The following is a 26,579-nucleotide window of genomic DNA, read 5'->3' on the forward strand; positions in this document are numbered from 1 at the left end:
CCAGTGTGTTCCAGATTGTGATTTTAAATATTTTATTCGACTTTTTGTTCTGTAGAAAGCATTTTCTGAGAGTCCCTTTATCTTAAATTGTTATTAGATAGCAAGTACTACAAACAAATTGTCAGTAGTTAGTTGAGCGAGAAAAATCAAAAAGTTGCGGCAAAGTTGTCAATCATACGTTTTTTGTTGCGATAACATTATTTTTCTCTGATGAAATAGATACCTGGCAAAACTCCTAATTGGTCAAATGCCCCCAACGTTCTAATCCCTTTTAAACTCATTCAGAAGCAGAATTGGGCCTGCGTTGAACCCTACACAAGTTTGAAGTGAGAACTAAGGCTCAAAAAGTTGGGAAAATTGAATAAAATTGAAAACTTTTTGATTTTTAGAAGTTGTAAAAAAGTTAGGGTAAAGTGGATCAAGGATAGTTTTTGCTACTTTTTCATTAAGCCTTTGCTCTTCATTGGTTACACAATCGACAAAAATTCAACAGTGCACATATTTTAAAGTATGAAACTTCATTTCATTGATTTTTAAGATTATAAAAGTGAAAAGTTTTCAACTAACATTTTTTCATCCTTAATAAGTCAAAGGAAAGTTTTTGTGTTGCAAGTGAACTCAAACTCTCAATTTCCACTTCAGCATAGTCCTCATAACATTTATAAACGTTCTACAACTTCCCTTGTGGAAAGAACGCAGCGCTATGACTGTGCTGCACTTTAACAACTAGAAAAGTTAATTAAAGTCTCTAATAAATTTTCTTACATGCTTTTCAATTGTTTGACTCTCTTTAGTTTTTTGGCGCCTCTTTCAAGTGCTAATGTTTGTTTCATCAAATGTCATTCACTAGCTTCTTGAAATTTTTCTCTTAGCTATTGGTAATTAAGAACAACAACATTTTTCTCTTGAAATGAAAATTAATCAAACTTTTTGTCTGATAAAAGTAAAACACTCTTTTGAAAGCAATGGTTTGGCAGTTAGAAATTTCTCTCAATTGTATCTTTTTGATCATTTACGTTGTTCCAAGCCTATAAAAAGATAATACCCGGGTTATTTGAAGTACTTACGGTGGATAATCAAGTAGAGTCTGCAAATGCTGAGGAACGAAGTTTATTTCGTCGCATAAAATAGGCAATTAGTTTTTGTACTTTCTTCTTATTTCTCTGTCAATTACTAATCCAATTACGTAATTTAGGTTGCATTCTCTTCCCTTTAAGCGTATCTTTAATGGGGTTATTAGTTTCTCCCTAAAAAATTTTGTGAATGTTTAATTTTACAGTGAATACTGAAAAACATAACATTTCTCAAATTTTAATCGCTCAGTGGTGTTTTGCGCAAAGAACAGGTTTTTCAGCGTGCAGTATGTGTTTTCTAGTCTCCATTCATGTCCCTGGAGCTACTTGTATGAAAGGATGAGGTTATTTCAACAATTTTTCTTTTTTCACGATTTCATCAAATTTCTGTGGATGTTGTTTTGTGTCCAAACACACAAAACATCATAACATTCATGGCGAGGTGGGAAATTTTTTCCCACCTTGTCATGAATGTTTGCCGTGACCTAGAACGTGGCAGTGGACCAGAATTACACCCACAAATACGCCGGGCACGCGTTTTCACGTTGTTTTACGTCGGTTCCGGAGATCTTGGGCTTCGATTTTAGCCAAAAAAATGGGGTACAGAACAGTATTTTGTTAATATCTGCTAAAGTACTGGACCAAATTAAACGAGAGTGGTCGCATTTTGTTAGCACTGAACCCCTCTTGCTTGCAGTGTTTGGTTGGTTTCCCAAATCGGCCTAATCAAAAAGTTATATATGTTCAAAGTTGAAATAGTTCGAATTTTCGGGCTATTATGGGTGACCCAAATTTCGGTACTACAAAACACGCGATTTACCCAATAAATGTTAGTGTTTTAGAATCCTCAGTTAGCGAGGAGTATCCCCATATATAGTTTATATAGTATTTTATGTAGTTGACATGGTCAATTTTGACTCTGCAGAGCGGTCACCTCGCTTTTTTTGGCATTTGGTACGGTACCTTATAATTGCTATAACTCCTTGAAGAATGTACCGATTAAGCTCATTTTTTAATATGATGCGTATCTTGAGCAGTGCTACAAACAGTACTAAGGGCGTTTATTTTGGTTCGACCGTTTTAGAGAAATTAGCCAGTAAACTTGCCCTCGATTTAAGCCCCAGAAGCGGTTGACACCAGCGGGTGACCCCGTTGACACCAGTGAAACCTTGAAGCTTTGAACTATATTATGAAAGTTGGGTGTTTTGAAATCCTCAGTTAGTGGGGATTCTCCCCATATATATTTCGTATGCAGTTTTATGTAGTCCAGATGGTGAATTTTAGCGAAACATGAGCCGTACTTGGTCAATTTTGACATTTGGTACGGTACCTTTATGTTGGAATATCTCCTCGTATAGTGAACCGATTTTTGATTTGTTTGTTGAATTGAACTCAGCTTGAGCCGTACTTGAATCCCTGTAAATGGCGTTTTGTTTCTTTCGGCCGTTTTTGAGAAATTGGCCAGGACACATACCTCCATTTTCACCAATTCGTGTCCGGTACTTTTCGTGTATGTACATGTTACACCATCAAAATTTGCTGTTTTAGACTCGATAGATAGTTCGTTAGATTCGTTTTGTAATGCGGATTGTCCCCATATATATTTTACAGGCCATTTTATGAAGTTCTGAAGGTCAATTTTAGCTCTGAATGTGCTGTATCTCTGCTCTGGGGTCATTTGGTACGGTACCTTATATTTGCTATAACTCCTCAAAAAAAGTACCGATTGGGCTCATTTTTTAATATGATGCGTATCTCAAGCAGTGCTACAGACGGTACTAAGGGCGTTTGTTTTTCTTCAGCCGTTTTCGAGAAATTGACCGGGAAATTTGACCCCAGATTGACCCCTGAGGAGGGGAAACACTACATTGATGACCATTTTACTGACATGTAAATCTCACGAATGGCCTTGAGAGAAGATTGGCTAACCGCCAGTTTCCTCCAAATGTCAATTTTTTGCACCGAAACTCAGTTTCACTTGATAAATTGCCTACTTTTAGAAAAAAAATTATTTGCAAAAAACATAAAAAAAATCCCCAGTGGGCCATTTGGCCCACTGGGGATTTTTTTTTGACCCCTCATCCCAAACCTCTTTTGCGTGCGTCATTTTGCGCTAATAAAAAATTCCAGGCGTATTACGGAAAGACAGCCGTATTTCGTTTTGACGTGGAGAGCCGTGAAAAAAAATATTGTTCCTATTAAAAAACAACTAAAAAACAACGTTTTTTGCGTTTTTTTGGAAGTTCTGGCCGCAATTGGATTAGTCTTTTATTTGTGAGTTTCAATTGTTTTGTTACATTACCGTTTCATGCATTTGGCGATTTGTAAAGTTACTCTTTTCACAAAAGTTTTCGAAAAATTTTTCGATGAGATCCTTTTTTGAAGAACTGTTTGCACTATATCACTGTTTTATCTCAAACATTTTGGCTTTCCAGGAAAACGAATGGCCTTGAGAGAAGATCGGCTAACCGCCAGTTTCCTCCAAATGTCAATTTTTTGCACCGAAACTCAGTTTCACTTGATAAATTGCCTACTTTTAGAAAAAAAATTATTTGCAAAAAACATTAAAAAAATCCCCAGTGGGCCATTTGGCCCACTGGGGATTTTTTTTGACCCCGCATCCCAAACCTCTTTTGCGTGCGTCATTTTGCGCTAATAAAAAATTCCAGGCGTATTACGGAAAGACAGCCGTATTTCGTTTTGACGTGGAGAGCTGTGAAAAAAAAAATTGTTCCTATTAAAAAACAACTAAAAAACAACGTTTTTTGCGTTTTTTTGGAAGTTCCGGCCGCAATTGGATTAGTCTTTTGTTTGTGAGTTTCAAGTGTTTTGTTACATTACCGTTTCATGCATTTGGCGATTTGTAAAGATACTCTTTTCACAAAAGTATTCGAAAAATTTTTCGATGAGATCCTTTTTTGAAGAACTGTTTGCACTATATCACTGTTTTATCTCAAACATTTTGGCTTTCCAGGAAAAGAAATGGCCTTGAGAGAAGATGTGCTAACCGCCAGTTTCCTCCAAATGTCAAATTTTTGCACCGAAACTCAGTTTCACTTGATAAATTGCCTACTTTTAGAAAAAAAATTATTTGCAAAAAACATTAAAAAAATCCCCAGTGGGCCATTTGGCCCACTGGGGATTTTTTTTGACCCCTCATCCCAAACCTCTTTTGCGTGCGTCATTTTGCGCTAATGAAAAATTCCAGGCGTATTACGGAAAGACAGCCGTATTTCGTTTTGACGTGGACAGCCGTGAAAAAAAATATTGTTCCTATTAAAAAACAACTAAAAAACAACGTTTTTTGCGTTTTTTTGGAAGTTCTGGCCGCAATTGGATTACTCTTTTATTTGTGAGTTTCATGTGTTTTGTTACATTACCGTTTCATGCATTTGGCGATTTGTAAAGTTACTCTTTTCACAAAAGTTTTCGAAAAATTTTTCGATGAGATCCTTTTTTGAAGAACTGTTTGCACTATATCACTGTTTTATCTCAAACATTTTGGCTTTCCAGGAAAACGAATGGCCTTGAGAGAAGATCGGCTAACCACCAGTTTCCTCCAAATGTCAAATTTTTGCACCGAAACTCAGTTTCACTTGATAAATTGCCTACTTTTAGAAAAAAAATTATTTGCAAAAAACATTAAAAAAATCCCCAGTGGGCCATTTGGCCCACTGGGGATTTTTTTTGACCCCGCATCCCAAACCTCCTTTGCGTGCGTCATTTTGCGCTAATAAAAAATTCCAGGCGTATTACGGAAAGACAGCCGTATTTCGTTTTGACGTGGAGAGCCGTGAAGAAAAATATTGTTCCTAATAAAAAAACAACTATAAAAACAACGTTTTTTGCGCTTTTTTGGAAGTTCTGGCCGCAATTGGATTAGTCTTTTATTTGTGAGTTTCAAGTGTTTTGATACATTACCGTTTCATGCATTTGGCGATTTGTAAAGATACTCTTTTCACAAAAGTATTCGAAAAATTTTTCGATGAGATCCTTTTTTGAAGAACTGTTTGCACTATATCACTGTTTTATCTCAAACATTTTGGCTTTCCAGGAAAACGAATGGCCTTGAGAGAAGATCGGCTAACCGCCAGTTTCCTCCAAATGTCAAATTTTTGCACCGAAACTCAGTTTCACTTGATAAATTGCCTACTTTTAGAAAAAAATGATTTGCAAAAAACATTAAAAAAATCCCCAGTGGGCCATTTGGCCCACTGGGGATTTTTTTTTGACCCCTCATCCCAAACCTCTTTTGCGTGCGTCATTTTGCGCTAATAAAAAATTCCAGGCGTATTACGGAAAGACAGCCGTATTTCGTTTTGACGTGGAGAGCTGTGAAAAAAAATATTGTTCCTATTAAAAAACAACTAAAAAACAACGTTTTTTGCGTTTTTTTGGAAGTTCCGGCTGCAATCGGATTAGTCTGTTATTTGTGAGTTTCAAGTGTTTTGTTACATTAGCGTGTCATGCATTTGGCGATTTGTAAATTTACTCTTTTCACCAAAGTTTTCGAAAAATTTTTCGATGAGATCCTTTTTTGAAGAACTGTTTGCACTATATCACTGTTTTATCTCAAACATTTTGGCTTTCCAGGAAAAGAAATGGCCTTGAGAGAAGATGTGCTAACCGCCAGTTTCCTCCAAATGTCAAATTTTTGCACCGAAACTCAGTTTCACTTGATAAATTGCCTACTTTTAGAAAAAAAATTATTTGCAAAAAACATTAAAAAAATCCCCAGTGGGCCATTTGGCCCACTGGGGATTTTTTTTGACCCCGCATCCCAAACCTCTTTTGCGTGCGTCATTTTGCGCTAATGAAAAATTCCAGGCGTATTACGGAAAGACAGCCGTATTTCGTTTTGACGTGGACAGCCGTGAAAAAAAATATTGTTCCTATTAAAAAACAACTAAAAAACAACGTTTTTTGCGGTTTTTTGGAAGTTCTGGCCGCAATTGGATTACTCTTTTATTTGTGAGTTTCATGTGTTTTGTTACATTACCGTTTCATGCATTTGGCGATTTGTAAAGTTACTCTTTTCACAAAAGTTTTCGAAAAATTTTTCGATGAGATCCTTTTTTGAAGAACTGTTTGCACTATATCACTGTTTTATCTCAAACATTTTGGCTTTCCAGGAAAACGAATGGCCTTGAGAGAAGATCGGCTAACCGCCAGTTTCCTCCAAATGTCAAATTTTTGCACCGAAACTCAGTTTCACTTGATAAATTGCCTACTTTTAGAAAAAAAATTATTTGCAAAAAACATTAAAAAAATCCCCAGTGGGCCATTTGGCCCACTGGGGATTTTTTTTGACCCCGCATCCCAAACCTCCTTTGCGTGCGTCATTTTGCGCTAATAAAAAATTCCAGGCGTATTACGGAAAGACAGCCGTATTTCGTTTTGACGTGGAGAGCCGTGAAGAAAAATATTGTTCCTAATAAAAAAACAACTATAAAAACAACGTTTTTTGCGCTTTTTTGGAAGTTCTGGCCGCAATTGGATTAGTCTTTTATTTGTGAGTTTCAAGTGTTTTGTTACATTACCGTTTCATGCATTTGGCGATTTGTAAAGATACTCTTTTCACAAAAGTATTCGAAAAATTTTTCGATGAGATCCTTTTTTGAAGAACTGTTTGCACTATATCACTGTTTTATCTCAAACATTTTGGCTTTCCAGGAAAACGAATGGCCTTGAGAGAAGATCGGCTAACCCCCAGTTTCCTCCAAATGTCAAATTTTTGCACCAAAACTCAGTTTCACTTGATAAATTGCCTACTTTTAGAAAAAAATGATTTGCAAAAAACATTAAAAAAATCCCCAGTGGGCCATTTGGCCCACTGGGGATTTTTTTTGACCCCGCATCCCAAACCTCTTTTGCGTGCGTCATTTTGCGCTAATGAAAAATTCCAGGCGTATTACGGAAAGACAGCCGTATTTCGTTTTGACGTGGACAGCCGTGAAAAAAAATATTGTTCCTATTAAAAAAAAACAATGTTTTTTGCGTTGTTTTGGAAGTTCTGGCTGCAATTGGACTAGTCTGTTATTTGTGAGTTTCAAGTGTTTTGTTACATTAGCGTTTCATGCATTTGGCGATTTGTAAATTTACTCTTTTCACCAAAGTTTTCGAAAAATTTTTCAATGAGATCCTTTTTTGAAGAACTGTTTGCACGATATCACTGTTTTATCTCAAACATTTTGGCTTTCCAGGAAAACGAATGGCCTTGAGAGAAGATCGGCTAACCGCCAGTTTCCTCCAAATGTCAAATTTTTGCACCGAAACTCAGTTTCACTTGATAAATTGCCTACTTTTAGAAAAAAAATTATTTGCAAAAAACATAAAAAAAAATCCCCAGTGGGCCATTTGGCCCACTGGGGATTTTTTTTTGACCCCTCATCCCAAACCTCTTTTGCGTGCGTCATTTTGCGCTGATAAAAAATTCCAGGCGTATTACGGAAAGACAGCCGTATTTCGTTTTGACGTGGAGAGCCGTGAAAAAAAATATTGTTCCTATTAAAAAAACAACTAAAAAACAACGTTTTTTGCGTTTTTTTGGATGTTCCGGCTGCAATTGGATTAGTCTGTTATTTGTGAGTTTCAAGTGTTTTGTTACATTAGCGTTTCATGCATTTGGCGATTTGTAAAAGCACTCTTTTCACAAAAGTTTTCGAAAAATTTTTCAATGAGATCCTTTTTTGAAGAACTGTTTGCACGATATCACTGTTTTATCTCAAACATTTTGGCTTTCCAGGAAAACAAATTGCCTTGCAAAAATATTTGCTAACCACCAATTTCCTTCAAGTGTCAAATTTTTGCACCGAAACTCAGTTTCAATTGATAAATTGCCTATTTTTAGAAAAAAATTATTTGCAAAAAACAAAAAAAAAATCCCCAGTGGGCCATTTGGCCCACTGGGGATTTTTTTGACCCCTCATCACAAACCTCTTTTGCGTGCGTCATTTTGCGCTAATAAAAAAATTCCAGGCTTTTTGCGGAAAAACATTGCTTTAGGGAGAAAAATACCTGGAGAAACGAATTTCAAGGATTCTATGTATTCTGTCATCCTGTGGTGTATAAATAGGCGTCCAATGAGTTAAAAATTGTATTTTTGAACTTCTTCAATGTGGGAGATTATATTAAAACAATAAATATGCACTTTCTTTCTCTAAACTTTTGCTCTAGGAAGCAAAAATACCTGGAGAAACGAAATATTTTCAAGTTTTCTATCTATTCTGTCATCCTGAGGGTATTTTTGACCAATTTTAAGATCGACATTGTTGCAGTATATAAATTTTTGAAGTTTTTTTGTATTGAAAATTGGGCGAAGATAATAAAACAGGCATTTTTTGGCCGCTTTGAACATGAAACGCCTCTTTGAACGCTTAGGTCCAAAAAAGGCAAGATAGAACTAGTGATTGTTTTTTTTGAAAAGGTAACAAATATTGTCTTACATTGCTTCATATATAGCTCATTTTAAAGCTCATAAAATAGGACTTGCAGCCATTTTTTTAACTTTTATGAATAAAAGCCTCAAGGGTACCTAAATTGGCATCAAACATAAAAGAAAAATCGAGTCGTTTATGACTTGGTAAATATTGGCTAAGTCTACCCATTTTTTTTAATAGTACAATAGCTCTATATAAAGTTTCGAAAAGATCTTGTTTGAAAAATTGCGCGATGATAATATAACATGCGTTTTTTGACCGCTTTGACCATGAAACGACCCTTTGAACGCTTAGGCCCAGAATAGACAAGATTCGATGTTTGTTTGTTTTACTCAGAACGTAACGAATATTAGCTCAATTTGCGTTCTTTATAGCTCATTTTAATGCATTTTAGATAGGCTTTGCAGTCGTATGTTTTATTTTTTGTAAACGATTGCTTCAAGGGTACCTAAAGTGGCTTCAAAGACAAAAGAAAAATCGAAGCTATTATGACTTGGTAAATAGTGGCTGAGTCCGCCCACTTTTAAGACTGGTACAATGACCCTATATAAAGTTTTGAAAAGCTCTTGTGTAGACAATTGCGCAAGGAAAAAGAAACGGGCACTTTTTGGCCGTTTAGGTGCGTTTATGTCTCCTAGAAGCACTGGTCAGCGAGTTGAAATTTCGATTTGTATATGATGTAAAATTTCTCAACGAATAATCACTCAAGTGAATTGATATATAGTCCACTTTGAAGACAAGAATCCCTTTGTTGCAGCCATTAGCTAATTGGGATCGTAAGAGGGCTGTAAGTATCACTTTTTTTCAAAACTGTCATTTTTCGTGCTGATTTCTAAAAATTTTTGTAAAAAGTAAAGATATTGGATGTTAATTGAAAAACTAACCAAATGAAACACATATCGTTGCAAAGCTCCTACATTGTAGTTGACGTGGACATATTTGTTTGTGTCCAATTTTTGCGTAGAAGATCTCAAGTACAGGAGTGATTAGAGAAAAGCAAATTGAAATATTTTTGATTTATAGATTTGCAGTAAATGCGAATACTTATATAAAAGCAGAACCATTGGTTCATGTTTTTTTTTCAATGCCATTTGCAGACAAATCTGCTAAGATTATAAAAATAGCACTTTTGGACCATTTAGGTACGTTTAGAGTACCTAGAGTATTTTTATATAAGCGGATTGGAATTGGAATTATTTTCCATACCCAAATTCAGAAAAATTTCGCTGATGCAATCAAAAGCTCTAAATATCACCAAAAACGTTTTTTACAGATTTTTTTTACTTTAGCCTCATCCCGGTAAAAATAAATACCTGATCGCTGCAAAAAAACGAGGCGTAGAACGAATTAAGTCAGTGTCAGTGATCATTCAAAAATGAAAAATTCTAGGTTTTCCTTGCAGAAAAATTGTTTCAATTTGCCCCCTTCTAGAACTTGTAGGTCTGTTTTTTTAAGGAGACCATCACTGCATTACAGCAGCAATCAAAGGCAGCTTTTTTTAAAAGTTAAATAACTATTGCTTTGAAATGGCCTCAAGTTTTCTGATGAACGGTCTGATTTCGAAATTGACATCAACACAACTTCTTAAAAAAAAACTGTCACTGGCATTTTTTTAATGGCCGCATTTGTCTCCGGCATGTGCCTAAAATCTCGACTTTCAAATGAGTTGTTTTAGTGGCAAATTCTCATGGGTTCAGGAGAAATGCTGAAGTGGCCAGACTAAGGGAAACTTCCGCCTCCCAAATTAAGAACGCTTTTTTTTTCAACCCTTTTTTCTCAAAATCAATAAGATCATTTGTTTCAAAACTTTGCATATGAGTTTGTTGTACTAAAGGGAAGACACATGCAAAATTTCAGGTTTCTATGATGATTTTTGCCAAATCACTTATTTTTGGATCCTTGGGTTTTGCAGGTGAGGTCTACTAGTACAAACCTGAATCAAAAGCTGAAAAAACGGTCTTTTCTAAAAAGAATACGCACTATCTTGCAAATACCAAATATGCTTTAAAGTACTCCGACAGGACACATATCAAAAAATTTTTGCAAAAGAACGTGTATTTGCGGAGAAAATGCATTTTCTGGATTTCGCAGTTTTGGTGGTGTTTGGCCGCTTTTGGTACCCTACTCCGCTCGGATCATAAATCCTCGAATATTCAATTTAAAACCATCAATCAATTTGCTACGGATTGTGCGTGAGCCGTACTTTATTCAGAATGCAATTTTTTTGGAAAAATTGTGAGAAAAAGTCTAAAAAAGTACCAAAATTTGCAAAAAAAAAATTTTTGAAAAATTTTCGATCAACTTAAAAATGGTCCTATGAACTGTTTTTTCGGGGCTTTTTTCGATTTTTGAGCTACAAATACGTTGACCTATCACGTTATGGCATGTGTTTTGGACCCGGAACGCGTTTTCATTGTTCGCGGGGGTATGCTAAATCCGTGGATTTGGTGGTCCAAATTCAGAAATGCCGTAGTAGTAGTAGTAGTAGTAGTAGTAGTAGTAGTAGTAGCTGTAGCAGGAGGGTAATATGGACCATTTTTCACCCATATTACACTTTGGCCACAGAATGTGCCCTTACCCATATTAAGATGACCAAATTAAGTTTTGAAAGAGGTACCCATATTAAGATCCGAGGGTGCCCATATTACACTTTTGTTTTTTCGACCATTTTGAGTTTTCGCCCGATACCCATTTTCACTCAGAGTCATATGACTTATTTGACTAGAGTAAAATTTGGGTAGTATTTTGTATTTTTGCGGCCAATCACTAAACAATGGCCGATAATTAGTCTAGATAAAGTATTTTTTGAGGAAAATGTTGAAAAATGTGTCGTTACTCCTGTATTGTGTTTTTTTGCTTTGCAAAAAAGTTTTTTGGTGAGTTGTCTTTTCGTTTCATTCGCGTAAGAACAGTGCTCAGCTTCTTATTTTTTGCTGAAAATTAGAGAAAATTTACAAACGCTTACTTCAGAAGACAAAATTTAATTGATTCCGAACTCACAGATATTTGAGTGGTTTTTACAGAAGAAGCGTAGACAATTTCAGTCAAATTCCATCTGTCTGTTTGAAATGTGATGTCACAATTTTACAAAAACTGCGGGCTTTACATTTTACAATCAGGCTCATTTACAGCGTAACTAACCTTGTGGGTTGCTCTTTCATCGCAAAAATTGCTGGCAATTCGGACTACGAATCAATTCTATGGAATTCGAAAAAAGAAAACTAGAGAAAAACGTTAAATATCTTCTTGATTTTTGCAGTTTTTTGTGTTTCTTACCACACGTTTTTCCGTTCTCTCAGTAACACTGTAATCTATGCTGCAGAAATTGTTGCCCTCTTTTGTCAGTGGATAATACTTTGTTTAAACCTCATTAAAAGTTTGGCTGCGCACTCAGAGCGCGAAGCAAAAGATGGATTTTAATTTTATTACTTGGTTAAACATTTTGCAAAGAGCCTAAATACTGTGGCCTGCTTTAACTATTTTTTTCTGCTTGTCACTTCTTATGCTTGATTACGTGTAAACAACATAAATTTGCTTACAAGACGTTCATTCTAAAAGAAGTTTTGAAGAGCAATTGTAAAATTTTTACATGGACTGGAAGACTGTTTGTTTCCTAAGCTTCTATGACATTTAACAGTTTAGATTCAAACATTTTTGTTATCTTATTCTGCTATTTGCAAGTGTTATCAGGGTTTTGAACACTGTTAGCAGTGGAGAAATATTAATAAAACTTACATACATACATAAATACATACATACATACATACATACATACATACATACATACATACGTCCAATTTTTTTTCTTGTTCTCTTTTGCACATTTTTGTTTAAGTTTTGCAGCAAACACTGTAAAAATCATTTCTTGGGTTACTAATAATAATTTCAATTTTGTGTGTAGGCAACAGTGTGCCTGTTATTGGTAAAAAAAAGTTAGATTTAACTTGAAAAACTTGAAAAATAGGAAAAAATTTTCAAAGAAAAAAAATGGGGGACCGCCCGAATTGGAGGCTTGGCCTCCAATTCGGGATGGTCCCCCATTTTTTTGGCCGAAATAAAAACTGCTACTTATGTTCGTCATTTTAAGCCTATTTCCAGAAACCAGAAACTCCTCCAGTATAAATTGTGACTTGTTTTAGCTTTTGTCCTGATAAAACTTTGCTCAACTGTAAACGTTAAGGTTGATTGAGGCAAAGCGTATGTTGCAAGCTTTAATCTTTTGTAATCGTCAATGGCTCCGAATTTTTAGTGAAGTTATCACTGTGTGTGTTTCTGATCCATTTTAGATTTGTTGACCTATGTCTCTTGTGATAAGGTCCAACTTTTGTGTCCAAAATTTTTTTTCTTGTTCTTTTTTGCCCTTTTTTGTTTAAGTTTTGCAGCAAACAGTATAAAAATCATTTCATGGGTTACTAATAATAATTCCAATTATGTGTGTAGGCAACAGTGTGCCTGTTATTGACAAAAAAAAGTTGGATTTTACTTGAAAAACTTGAAAAATAGGAAAAAAATTTCAAAGAAAAAAATGGGGGACCGCCCGAATTGGAGGCTGGGCCTCCAATTCGGGATGGTCCCCCATTTTTTTGGCCGCATTAAAAACTGCTATTTTTGTTCGTCATTTTAAGCCTATTTCTAGAAACCAGAAACAACTATAAATTGTGACTTGTTTTAGCTTTTGTCCTGATAAAACTTTGCTCAACTGTAGACGTTAAGGTTGATTTAGCCAAAGCTTATGTTGCAAGCTTTAATATTTTGTAAGCGTCAATGGCTCCGTTTTATAGTGAAGTTATCACTGTGTGTGTTTCTGATCCAATTTAGAATTGCTGACCTAGGTCTCTTGTGATAAGGTCCAACCTTTGTGTCCAACATTTTTTTCTTGTTCTCTTTTGCCCATTTTTGTTTAAGTTTTGCAGCAAACACTGTAAAAATCATTTCTTCGGTTACTAATAATAATTTCAGTTTCTTGTGTAGGCAACAGTGTGCCTGCTATTGGCAAAAAAAGTTGGATTTTAATTGAAAAACTTGAAAAATAGGAAAAAAATTTCAAAGAAAAAAATGGGGGACCGCCCGAATTGGAGGCTGGGCCTCCAATTCGGGATGGTCCCCCATTTTTTTGGCCGCATTAAAAACTGCTATTTTTGTTCGTCATTTTAAGCCTATTCAACTTTGCTCAACTGTAAACGTTAAGGTTGATTATCAGAGAAACGTGCTTTAAAAGTTTTTTCAACAGAACGTGCAACCTGCACACAGAGACACTAAAATATTATTTTGTTTATTTTATTTAGACAATTAGAAAATCTTCTTTCTGCTATCAATTTTTTCAAATAGTTTTTTCTCATTTTCGTCCAACTGACCTCAAATTTTGGTAGTAGCTGTATTTTTTGGTTCAGAAGCGTTGTTTTGCTGCGTTCCATAACTTCACTACCTCTCAGATAACAATTGAAAAACCTAAGCGTTTTAAAATTGGCATTTTTGGTTCAATAACTTGTCTTTTTTAAAGACTTTTTTGTAACTCTTCCGCATTTGATTTCAAAAACCTCACCATTACCCATATTCCACTTTCTGACCAAAATGGAAAAAATGTAACTTTTTTGTCTCAAAAATATTTAGAGGAAGTAATTGATCCATAATTGTTTTTTAAAAAACCTGAGAAACAGAATAGGGCGTTGAGTTTTAACAAAAACAAAGTTAAACAGCTTCAAGTGTTGTTCAATTTTGTATATGTTGTTTTAACAACTGTGCAGATTTTGGCAAATTTTTGCCGATTTTGGTTTGTTTTTAACTCAAAAAATGGTTTCTCGTTGCGTTGAATGAGTTTGAGTAAAAATTAAAAGGTTTTGTTGATCAGAAAAATGAGAACACTATAACTTTTTTTGTTTTTTTAATTTTGCTGTCGTAGAATTTTTTTTCTTAGGCATTAGGTTTTTTCTGTTTTTTTTTAATTTTTCATCGCGTTTAGTTTTGGCCAACATGGAGGGGTTTTTTCAAAAATAAACCAGGTCTCAGGGATAGTACAATTGTAGTTCATTCTTCTTTAGGAAAAAAATTTTTTGAAATGGCCAAATGAACATCTCGAACAAGTTACCCATTTTAAAAAAAAATTGATTATCAGAGAAACGTGCTTTAAAGGATTTTTTCAATAGAATGTGCAACCTGCACACAGAGACACTAAAATTTTATTTTGTTTATTTTATTTAGACAATTAGAAAAATTCTTTCTGCTATCAAATTTTTCAAATATTATTTTCTCATTTTCGTCCAACTGACCTCAAACTTTGGTAATAGCTGTTTTTTTTTATTCAGAAAAGTTGTTTTGCTGCGTTCAACAACTTCACTACCTCTCAGAGAACAATTGAAAAACCTAAGCGTTGTAGAATTGACATTTTTGGTTCAATAACTTGTCTTTTTCAAAGACATTTTTGTAACTCTTCGGCATTTGATTTTAAAAACCTCACCATTACCCATATTCCACTTTCTGACCAAAATGGAAAAAATGTACTTTTTTGTCTCAAAAATTTTTAGAGGAAGTAATTGATCCATAATTGTTTTTTAAAAAACCTGAAAAACAGAATAGGGCGTTGAGTTTTAACAAAAACAAAGTTAAACAGCTTCAAGTGTGGTTCAATTTTGTATATGTTGTTTTAACAACTGTGCAGATTTTGGCAATTTTTTTGCCGATTTTGGTTTGTTTTTACTCAAAAAAAGCGTTTCTCGTTGCGTTGAATGAGTTTGAGTAAAAATTAAAAGGTTTTGTTGATCAGAAAAATGAGAACTTTATAACTTTTTTTGTTTTTTACTTTTGCTGTCGTAGAATTTTTTTCTTACGCATTAGTTTTTTTCTGTTTTTTTTTAAAATTTTTCATCGAGTTTAGTTTTGGCCAATATGGAGGGGTTTGATTCAAAAATAAACCAGGTCTCGGGGATAGTACAATGGTAGTTCATTCTTCTTTAGGAATAAAATTTTTTGAAATGGCCAAATGAACATCTCGAACAAGGTACCCGTTTTAAAAAAAAATTGAATATCAGAGAAACGTGCTTTAAAAGATTTTTTCAATTGAACGTGCAACCTGCACACAGAGACACTAAAAAATTATTTTGTTTATTTTATTTAGACAATTAGAAAAACTTCTTCCTTCTATCAAATTTTTCAAATATTTTTTTCTCATTTTCGTCCAACTGACCTCAAACTTTGGTAACAGCTGTTTTTTTTTGGTTCAGAAGCGTTGTTTTGCTGCGTTCCATAACTTCACTACCTCTCAGATAACAATTGAAAAACCTAAGCGTTTTAGAATTGGCATTTTTGGTTCAATAACTTGTCTTTTTTAAAGACTTTTTTGTAACTCTTCCGCATTTGATTTCAAAAACCTCACCATTACCCATATTCCACTTTCTGACCAAAATGGAAAAAATGTAACTTTTTTGTCTCAAAAATATTTAGAGGAAGTAATTGATCCATAATTGTTTTTTAAAAAACCTGACAAACAGAATAGGGCGTTGAGTTTTAACAAAAACAAAGTTAAACAGCTTCAAGTGTTGTTCAATTTTGTATATGTTGTTTTAACAACTGTGCAGATTTTGGCAAATTTTTGCCGATTTTGGTTTGTTTTTAACTCAACAAATGGTTTCTCGTTGCGTTGAATGACTTTGAGTAAAAATTAAAAGCTTTTGTTGATCAGAAAAATGAGAACATTATAACTTTTTTTGTTTTTTACTTTTGCTGTCGTAGAATTGTTTTCTTACGCATTAGGTTTTTTCTGTTTTTATAAATTTTTTATCAAGTTTAGATTCGGCCAATATGGAGGGGTTTTTTCAAAAATAAACCAGGTCTAAGGAACAGTACAATTGTAGTTCATTCCTCTTTAGGAAAAAATTTTTTTTAAATGGCCAAGTGAACATCTCGAACAAGGTACCCATTTTTAAAAAAAATTGATTATCAGAGAAACTGGCTTTAAAAGATTTTTTCAATAGAATATGCAACCTGCACACAGAGACACTAAAATTTTATTTTGTTTATTTTATTTAGACAATTAGAAAAACTTCTTTCTGCTATCAAATTTTTCAAATATTATTTTCTCATTTTCGTCCAACTGACCTCAAACTTTGGTAATAGCTGTTTTTTTTTATTCAGAAAAGTTGTTTTGCTGCGTTCAACAACTTCACTACCTCTCAGAGAACAATTGAAAAACCTAAGCGTTGTAGAATTGACATTTTTGGATCAATATCTTGTCTTTCATGTAGAATTTTCTGTAGCCCTTGCTCATTTGACTTCAAAATTCTCGCCATTACCCATTTTAATTTTTCGTGCAAAAAAAAAGTTTGAGTAGAAAAATTATTGATATATTGATATCTGAACCAATTGTCACTATGATCATTTAGAGATCACTAGATTTGCTTTTCAAAAAACCATTCTTTGGATAAAGAAACGGTCGAAATCAAGGAATTCCTGACAACACATAAAAAAATTTATCTTGTGTTTTTTTAGAATTTGGGGTTGTTTTTGAACAACTTTATTTGCCCGAATTTGTTTTTTTTATATGAGATTTAAAACGCACCATTTTGGGTTAATGAAAAATTTAGTTGTCCAACATTAGCACAATCCAGATCGAAATGGCCACAATTTTTTATGAAAAACTTTTTTTTTAATTTTCATTTAATTTTTTTAGACCAGTAAGATATGTTTCTTAACTTTTTCTACACATGGCCTGCAATTCGCCTCCTACTTTTCATCTTTGCGCTTCCAAAAAATTAAATTTCAGACAAAAATCTGCAATCAATCAGAAAATATCAGAATTGGGCCAAAAATTATCCAAAAACTGTTACCCATATTTGAAGGCCGTTTTTTTATAGTGTTATTTCTACTTTTTCAACACATAAAAAGCTCCAGTTTTTTGTGAGTTGGGTTGTCGTACTATTCCGAACTTGCATGCCAAAATTCAGAACTCTGCGACCTTTTTTTAAAAATCACCTAATTTCGGATCTGAGGTTGTCTAGACGCACTCGACGTAGTCAAACTGATTTTATCAGCTGAAAATTTCATCATATCTGAAAAAGCTACGACAAAACTTCATAAGAACAAAAACGTCACAAAGTAGTCATACAGGACAGAAACAAAAAAAAATTTTTGAAAAAAATTAATTTTTCAACGAGAAACAGCCTCTTCAATTTTCCTTACTGATTGGCCAAAAAATGCCCGCTACTCCTATAGCTCAATATCTCAACAAATACTTAACAGAAATTAAAAAAAACCACATGTCTCAAAAAGTAGAGATAAAAATCTATCCAATTTTATTGGTCTTTTATCGTTAAATAAGGAGAAAAACGCTAGAATAGAAAAAAACAATTAAATTTTTGGAAGGCTATAACACAATAACTACTGGTTTGTTTTTGGGGCCGCTTCGGAAATCGGCAACTATAGCTCACAATAATCAATCTTAGGAGTTGATTTGAGTTTAGACATCAAAATTGAGGCGGCTCGGACCTTTTCCAGAAACCCCGGCCGCCCTTACCCAAATTGCTCTCTGCTACAGTAGTAGTAGTAGTATTAGTAGTAGTACAAGCTTCAGGCTTCGCCCGTGGGGTGTCAATCCCAGTGTTTGTTTATCAGTCTATTTCAGTTTATCTTTTTCCAGTGTCAGAATAGTAGACTCAATGCTTATCATATGTTGTGTTTTTCAGATTGATTGAAAGTTATTTTTGTTACTCTTGTGAATTGTGTGCGTGGAAAGTACAGCTGTTTGGTGTTTATCATGGATGTGAAAGTGGAGTCGGAAAAAGTGTTCGTGAAGTCGCAAAATGTGAAGTTGGAGAATGAGTGTAAGCGGGAAAGTGTAAGCGGAAAGATAAATGTAAAGTTGTTGATTCATGGGACGGTTGTGCAAGCAGTTGAAAGGGCGCCACTCCTACTTGCTCTTGTAGACCCCTCGACTGGGTTTTGTCATGGAAGTGAAGATATTGTTAAAGAGGAGGAAAAGTTTGGTAAGAGGAGACGAGTCACAGTGGTTGCCGGTAGCAAGAAAAAATTCTTTTGCGATTCTTGCAATTACTCTTCAAAGGAAAAGTATCTTCTAACGCGCCACATTGCCAGAGTTCATGAGAAGACCATTAATAAAAAACGTTGTAACTTCTAAGATTTCTCGACAGTATATGCTTCTAATCTCAAACGCCACATTCAAAGAGCGCACAGTAACCAAGCCGATTCGTCTATTTATTCGTGTAACCAAATTTCTGATTCTTCTAATTAACACTTTGATTGAGACTTTTTTACTGATTACGTTAGTTATTTGTTTACTGTTAAAGAGTTGCTTACTGAATGTGCAAAAAGTCATCGTGCAGATTTCTTTCGACTAATACGGGAAAGTGTAATAATTTCCAAATGTATATTATCAAGGCTCACGCAGTGTTGTTATTGCGCCCACGTGATCTCTTTACGTTGAACTTTTTGAAGCATTTAATGTACATGTAATGTTACGTACCTGAATTCAAAATTTACGGGAAAGTGTAATCAGCGTGTTCAATAAGGGAAAGTGTAATCAGCGTACGGATGCGCATTCTAACCATCAAGAAACGACTTCCAATGACGTCCCTTAGCTTCTTTCGCAATAGCTGAATTAATGGATGATGATGATGATGTAATGGATGTAAAGATGATGTAATGGATGATGATGTTTTGAGCCATATAAATTACTTTTGGAAGCTACTTTTCGAAGCTACTTTGGAACTATGTTCAGTTTGTTCTTGGTATCACTGTTGTAGTTGTGGTAGCCTTTTCGCTGTTAAAGTTAATGTAGATTTAACTTCATGCATTGGAGTTTTCTTTTTAATCAGCTTGTATGTTATGTTTATTTGCATTTGGTATCAGTGACGTTTATGGCTGCAATGGAGCTCTAATGTTTACAGTTTATTTGAAATCCATTTCTGTATCGATTTCTCAATTAAGGGTCAATGTCGCAAATTAATTCAGTCTCCCCACAGTTAATAGTTTTAAAAGAATCAATCTTTCCGACCCCCGGATGTCATGCATCTATAAATGACGTCCTCTCTCTTTCACCATGCAGGTGAAACGGTGACGGGATGAGGCAGGCTCTTCACAAGAGGCTGTCAAACTTACCTGTTCGTTGAGAACATCCTCAGCGAACTCGACGTCCTCTCTGTCGCCCGCAGGTGAAACTGCGACGGGGTGAGGCAGACTCCTCACAAGAAGCTGTCAAACTTACCTGTGCGTTGAGAACATCATCAGCGAACTCCGAAGGCAACAATAAAATGCGTAGAGACATACGTAATAGATGGATGAGAGTACCGATATAATACGATTAAGTAAGGGTAGAGGTTCTTTGGTAGAGATTCTGTAAAGTTCATTATCCTTGTATTTCAGATCGTTTTGACTAAAAACGTTACCAGAATCAGTGCAAGTTACCAGAGCATGTCCCAGCTTTCCTAAAAAGTGCGGATCGTCCAACGATCAAACGTTCCTCCAGCTGCTCAACAAACAAATTCGGCGGACAACTTTGAGAATAACGAACCTCAGCAAACAATGGCTCAAGAAGGCAACGATGTGAGTTGTATTTGAAGACTTTTGATTGTTTGTTTAAGATTCATAAGCAGGAAGAAGTGTAGATAGATAGATGTTGTTTGGCTAAATAGATAATAGATATATGGAGAGAGAGGCGCTAGTGAAAATGGCAGACGTACCAAAATTATGTTTTTTGGGGGGAAACTGGTCTCAAGTTCGGTTGTGATAGATTCATATCAATTCCCACGGGCCGCTGAGGCATGGCCAGATGCGGTAAAAAATCTATAATCTGGCATTAGGCTATGTCAAATTTACGTTAATTGAACGCATAAAGGGTACTGTGTTTTAAATATCTCAACCAATTACATTCGTTGAAATTTCTAAATTTTGTACGTCTATTTATTAAGACGTCACCGGAGAGAGAGAGAGCAGATAGAGGTTTCCGTGTAGCTGTACTATTAAGCGTGATTAAATTTTTGGTCACAGGTGACTTACCACACAAAAATGACTTCCTCTTTTTTAAAATTGACTTAATAGCCGCAGAGCGATAGCTGGGGCTATTATTGGCCTTCTCTTGGATTTTATTTCGTCGTAAACATTTTTGTTACGACCATATGACGTCACAACCACGTTTTTCTATTCGTTCATGCAATTTCAACTGAATTGCGTGCGTGACGTCAGTTATCGCTTATGGTGGAGCGAGTTTTCATTGTTTGTTGGAGTGATTAAAATTTGGTCACAGGTTTTTTTTTTACCTTTCTCTCAAAAATGACTTTGACTTTGAAATTGACTTTTTTTAAATTAAAAGTGATAAGGTCAAGTGAATGTGTGTCGCTCTAAATGAAGGTTATTTGAGGTCAGCTAATAGAGGCAGCGAAATCTAACACATAGTCTTGTCTTAATCAAAATGAAACATCTCAGCTTTGGTCTGTCTTTCACTGTTTTTTAGTCCGCAGGTCTTCGAAGCTATTGCTATTATTTTTTATCATTATTTTTATCATTTATTATTATTATTATTATTATTATTATTATTATTATTATTATTATTATTATTATTATTATTATCATTATTATTATTGTTATTATTAATTATTTTTATTATTAATTATTATTTCTTTTTATTATTTTTATTATTATTTTTATTATTATTATTATTATTATTATTATTATTGTTATTATTATTAATATTTTTATTATTTTTATTGTCATTATCATTCTGAGATCTTTAAAGCTGTAGAAAGGCTGCCGTCGGTTCGTTCAACTCGTGGACTCGGCCAGGGATTCAGGGAAGCACAGCAACTGGCCCTGGAGAAAGCAAAGCAGCAACTTGAAAACAAGTATTGGTTGATTCTGTTTGAAGACAATTCATGTAGTGTTGTCAATGGCACCTGTTCCAGTATTTGCCTCGAAATGACGGACCGTGTTTCAGTTCAGGTGTGATTATCTTTAAGTTCACTTCACAAACAAAAAATATAATAGATGCTTGGGTTTGATGGTGTTCAATTGGCTAGTAAGGAATGAAATAAGTTGCCTTTTGATGTGAAACTAAAACCACAGGAGTTTGACTATCGTAAAAACCTGAAAACTCTTTTGTTTAATATTTAATTTTGAAAGCACTTTTTAGTTTGTAAATGGTGCGTAAACCTCTAATAAACCCATAAAAATAGGATCTGGTTTTATTTAGCAAGGCGAGTTCGTCAACGTTAAATGGATCTGAAAAAATCCCAGAACGAGGTCCTACATATAGACTGCAGAGGTGCTGACCATAAGGCGCGAAAACTACTGCAATAAATGGGAAAGAGAGACTCTTCTGCAAGTCGAAAAAGGCGATGGAACTATTTTGTATGCCCATTTCATACCTCCGTTTGATCCTGACATGACACCATATGAGGATATCAACCAAATGATTTTGAACGGAAATTCAGAATCACACGGTGCTAAAAGGAAACTTGAATTGGCTGCTCCGTCTTCTAAATCGGTGACGCTTAATGAATTATGTGCTGCAGAGAAGTTAAATACGCGGGACGAGGAAGTTGAAGCCGATTATGAGCCTGTTCCTGTTCTGAACCCGGAAGACGTTTCGAAAACCTTTAGCGAATCAACGGAGACGTGTGTGAAGCTGAAGCACCAAACTGCAGCGCAATTAATGCAAGTGCAGTTAGTTTGCCGAATTCTTTCATTTGACTTTTGATTTTTTGAGTTATTTCTTATTTGCGAAATTAGCTTCCTTGTGATTGTCCCAACAAAACCAATCTGTGTCATCTGAAACCAACAATCTACGTTGTTTTATAGAGCGAAACAGTAGAAAGGCCCATAGAAGGTGACGAGAGATCCAAAAAGCCTCTCTCCTCAACCCCAGGATGTGGTAGAAAGATTAAGCGAAAGTCAACCGTTAACCCAGGGGACTTGAGAGAACTGAAGCAACGACGAGTAGACCGAGAGGCAATTGATGCAATAAAAAGTGCCGCTGATAAGATGATGGAGGCAGCTAGCTTGATTGTGAATTGCATGACAGACCTGAAACCTGAATTGAAGGCCCTAACAGATAGGAACTACAAATAAATACAGATGTCCACAAACGCTGTTAAACAACTGGTTAGTTATCTTTGATCTATTCAGAAGATTTTCTTTTGTGTTTTGGCATCCAGAAAATAATTTCTTTTTTAATTTCCGTTATCGTTCTTCTTGTTGTTGTTATTGTTGGTTATTGTTCTACCAAATGTTTTACTTCTTCCAGAATTTTTTAATTACCAACAAATACTTTAGAGTGGTTTTTTATAGACAACGGAGATGTCCAAGCTGGGTGTCTTGTTGCCGGTAGCCAAGTGCTTTCCAGAAAGAGACGAACCTCAGTTGCCAATAAAGAAAGGGCCAGGGAAAGGTCAAGACCTTGCACTGGTAGCAGGTTCAACGCAGCAAATAATTGGTAAAAATGCGTGCAAGATATTGTGGACTCGGGACGAACTAAAGAGCCATATGCTATCTCCAAAACTGAAGAACAAGCAGGGTGCTATAGTCAGGACAGATTTCTCACCAGAGGGGAAGGAAAATTTGAAAAGTTGTTTTGCCTAACTCTAAAGTGTTTATCTATCCATTTTTTTTGGTTGATTCAGAAAGGGTCCTCCCAAAAAACTACCCGCTACTCTTTGTTTTCTCCTGCTTTTTTTTTACTTTTTTCCCAATTGAAAGTTTGTTTTATAGAGCTCTTCCGACTCAAATACGAAGAAAAATGGGTCCATATGTATGAGCTGGCCAAAGCCAGCCTAAACAATAGAGGAAATGAAATCCGATCCTGCGAACGGAGGAGCAACGAGATAAAAGAAAATCTCCCCGGAACCAACAACAAAAATTGGAGAGAAAATGAGCATAATGATAATGAGGCGATGGAGCAACAAAATGAAAATTTTGATAGTCAAGAAAATGCTTAAAATGCGCTGTAACTATGAGAGCTTTGACAGAAAGCGCTTAGGAGTGAATTGTTGGCTAACACTCAGTATCTGGCTAACACTCAGTAGTTGTCATTTTCTTGTTATAAAAAATAGGGTGTTTCCATTTTTGTTTGTTTGTTGCAATTTCTGTTTGTTGCTGCCTTTTTCAAAAAGTAACAATTTTCTCAATAAACCTCTACTTGTTGTTCTATTTTTTTATAATATGAAGTCGTAGTTAAGTGTGTTATAGTTTTTCTTGCAAGTTTTTTAATTGTCTCCTAAAAATAACTCTTATTTAAGAAATCATGTTACCAAAAAACGTAGACTGGGCAACTCCTGCACATTGTGATTATTTTGCTGTGTGTAAATTTGTTGAAACATACGACAGGCCCGCCATGACGACTATTAAACCTATGCGAGAAGGAATTTTTGAAGGAAAGTTGGCAAGAGAACCCAAATGGGCAGAAACATTTGAAGTTATTTCGAACTCTTACAAAAAATTGCAGGAGTCCTTCGAAATTCGTCACAATTCGTTCGGTGGGTACAGGCTTATGTACCAAGGTAAATCTGCTATCTGGCCACCAACCGTCCTTAAAAGAAAACCAATTGGTTTTGTGGCTCCTTTGCCTTCTGGTGTTGAAAGTCAACTTTCAGGTATGTCGTCTGAGCGGACAGGCCAGCAGTTGCTGTTACTCGGGCCACTACGTTTTGTCAATTCAGATTGTTGCCCGAATACTGAATACGACTTCGCCAGTGACATGGGCATCGTTCAGTTGCGTGTCAAGAAGAAAATTTGTCCCGGTGACGAAATTTTTGTAAAATACGGGCCTGAATTTTTTGAAACAAATGCTTGTCTTTGAAGGACATGTCACTTAAGAAAAAAAGAAAATTTGGAGTTTGAAATGATTTTTGATAATCTTCCTGCGCTGTGTGTGAACGATTTAGTTTCAGAGGTTTTTTCTGATTTACAATGTGCTAGTCCTGATAAATGTAGCGCAGTCTGTCCACCTAAACGGCAGAGAGTTCGAGGTCGAGAATTAATTGAAAGGGTGAATGAGTTACAAAGTAGACCTCTGAGTGTCTGTAGTTCACCGATGTTACCCTGTAGAAATCTTCATTTGTCAACTATTGGCATTGATTTTTTGACAGATGAAAATAGCTTGGAAAATAGTTGCTATCAGGACACCTTAACTGACTCCAGCAGTGGAACCGATAATCTAAGTGATGTGGAATCAGAGGCTTCAGAGTCCAATGAACAAAATTCCATTGACTTATCAGATCTTTCAGAGCCAGCAACAGAACTGGTCACAGTTCAGGTAGCTCCACCAGATCAGGTAGCTGCTGACTTATAGGTTCTCTCAACTCACAGCGTGGAAAACATTCGTTCAGTAGATGCTCACGGATCTTCCGCATTGAACAATGAATCTCTACTTCGAGATAACGGCAGTGATGCCTGTAATCACAGTAGCACAAAATTGTTTAATGGCAGCAAAACATCAATAAACGATGAAACTTTTTTGAAAAACCTGTTCTGTTTTGTTCTCGTTATAACCTCTCCGATGAATGCTCAGGTACCATGCACTCTTTGATAAAGACCTTGCTGCCTGCATTTTTCCGTCAGGTTTTTTGCATATTAAGAGCATCAAGAAATGCTTTGATGAAGAAGTTCGTGTTTTACAGAAGTCTGATGAGGAAACTTTATGCGTCATGGGATTTCGCAGACAATTGCGAGACATAATTGAATGAAACTTTGAAAAAATTATTGATTATGCAGGTCATAGGAAACAAAAACCAAATTTAGATCTCAATTTGACTTTAGCTCCAGCCGTAGAATTGCAAAACGGAAGACTGCATTTTAACTTAATTTTATTCTCGGATGGAGTCAATATTAAGAAATCCACTTTTAAGAGAGAACTCTGGCCAGTTTGGATTCCACTGGCTGATCTACCGCAACGCGAAAGAATGTCCAGAAAGAATATAATTTTAGCTGCTTTAATAGTGGGGTCTTCACATCCAATCTAGAGCAATGTAGTACCTTTCATTAAAAGTGAGATGCTGACAGGCGTCGAGGTTTCCCATTCTGATCATTCATATCGCGTGTTCTTCAAATTCAAACTTTTAGTTTCTGACCTGTGCGCAAAGAGTCATATGTTGAATATGTTCAAATTCAACGGCTACTACGGGTGCCATTATTGTATTGTGCCAAGAAAAACTATAGGAAGAACAGACGCGTATTATCCGTTCCAGCAGAATGGAAGCATTAGGGAGTCCTCTTTAAATAATGATTTTGTAAGTTAAGCCGAACAACTTCCTGCGGACACAGTTGTCAATGTAGTTTGTGTTAAAGGGAAAAGTTCATTTACGCAACTCCTCGACGGATTACCATTGACAGCGCCTATTGATTATATTCACTGCGTTTTGTTAGGTGTCTTTCCTGACGTTCTCAGGATGTGCTTCCGAGCTCTTTCAACTGATCTTAAGGTGCAAATTAATGTTGTTTTATCCAATTTGTCTCGTCCTCGAGAAGTTGTATCTTAGTCTAGAAAAATTAGGCAGCTAGACGAAATTGGCCATTTTAAAGCGAACAAATTTTTCAATTGGCTTTTTTACATTAGTCCAATTGTATTCTTAAATCGAATTCCAGAACGTTTGTACTCACATCTGCTAAATTTGGTTTTTGGTGTGCGATTATTGTTAGAGTCTAGCGATGAAGTAAACACGAATGCTGCCGGTATTTTTCTTCAAAGGTTTTGTAAGGAAATTGTTTCTATTCAGGATGGAAATCAAAGATGCGAAACAATAAATATTCATTGTTTGACACATTTTGTGGACCAAGTAAAACGATTTGGTCCCTTATTATGTTAATCAGCTATGAGACTTGAGGCCGCCAACAGAACTTTGGGAGAAGTCTTTACCGGCGCTCATTCCGAGTGCGAGATAATCTGTTGAAGGCTCCTGCAGAGGCACAAGTTGGCAACCATTGAGCTCGAAGATGACACCCTAATCCCTCTGCATAACAAAATCACAGGACAGCAACTTTTTAAGGATAATAAATTTGACGAAGAGTTTATTGAGACTGAGGAAGTTCAATTTGGCCAATCACTGTATCCTGGAGCTCATTTTCTTAACAG

The sequence above is a fragment of the Convolutriloba macropyga genome, chromosome 12 (genome assembly GCF_964194025.1).
Source record: "Convolutriloba macropyga chromosome 12, txConMacr16.3, whole genome shotgun sequence".
Classification (NCBI taxonomy): Eukaryota; Metazoa; Xenacoelomorpha; order Acoela; family Convolutidae; genus Convolutriloba; species Convolutriloba macropyga.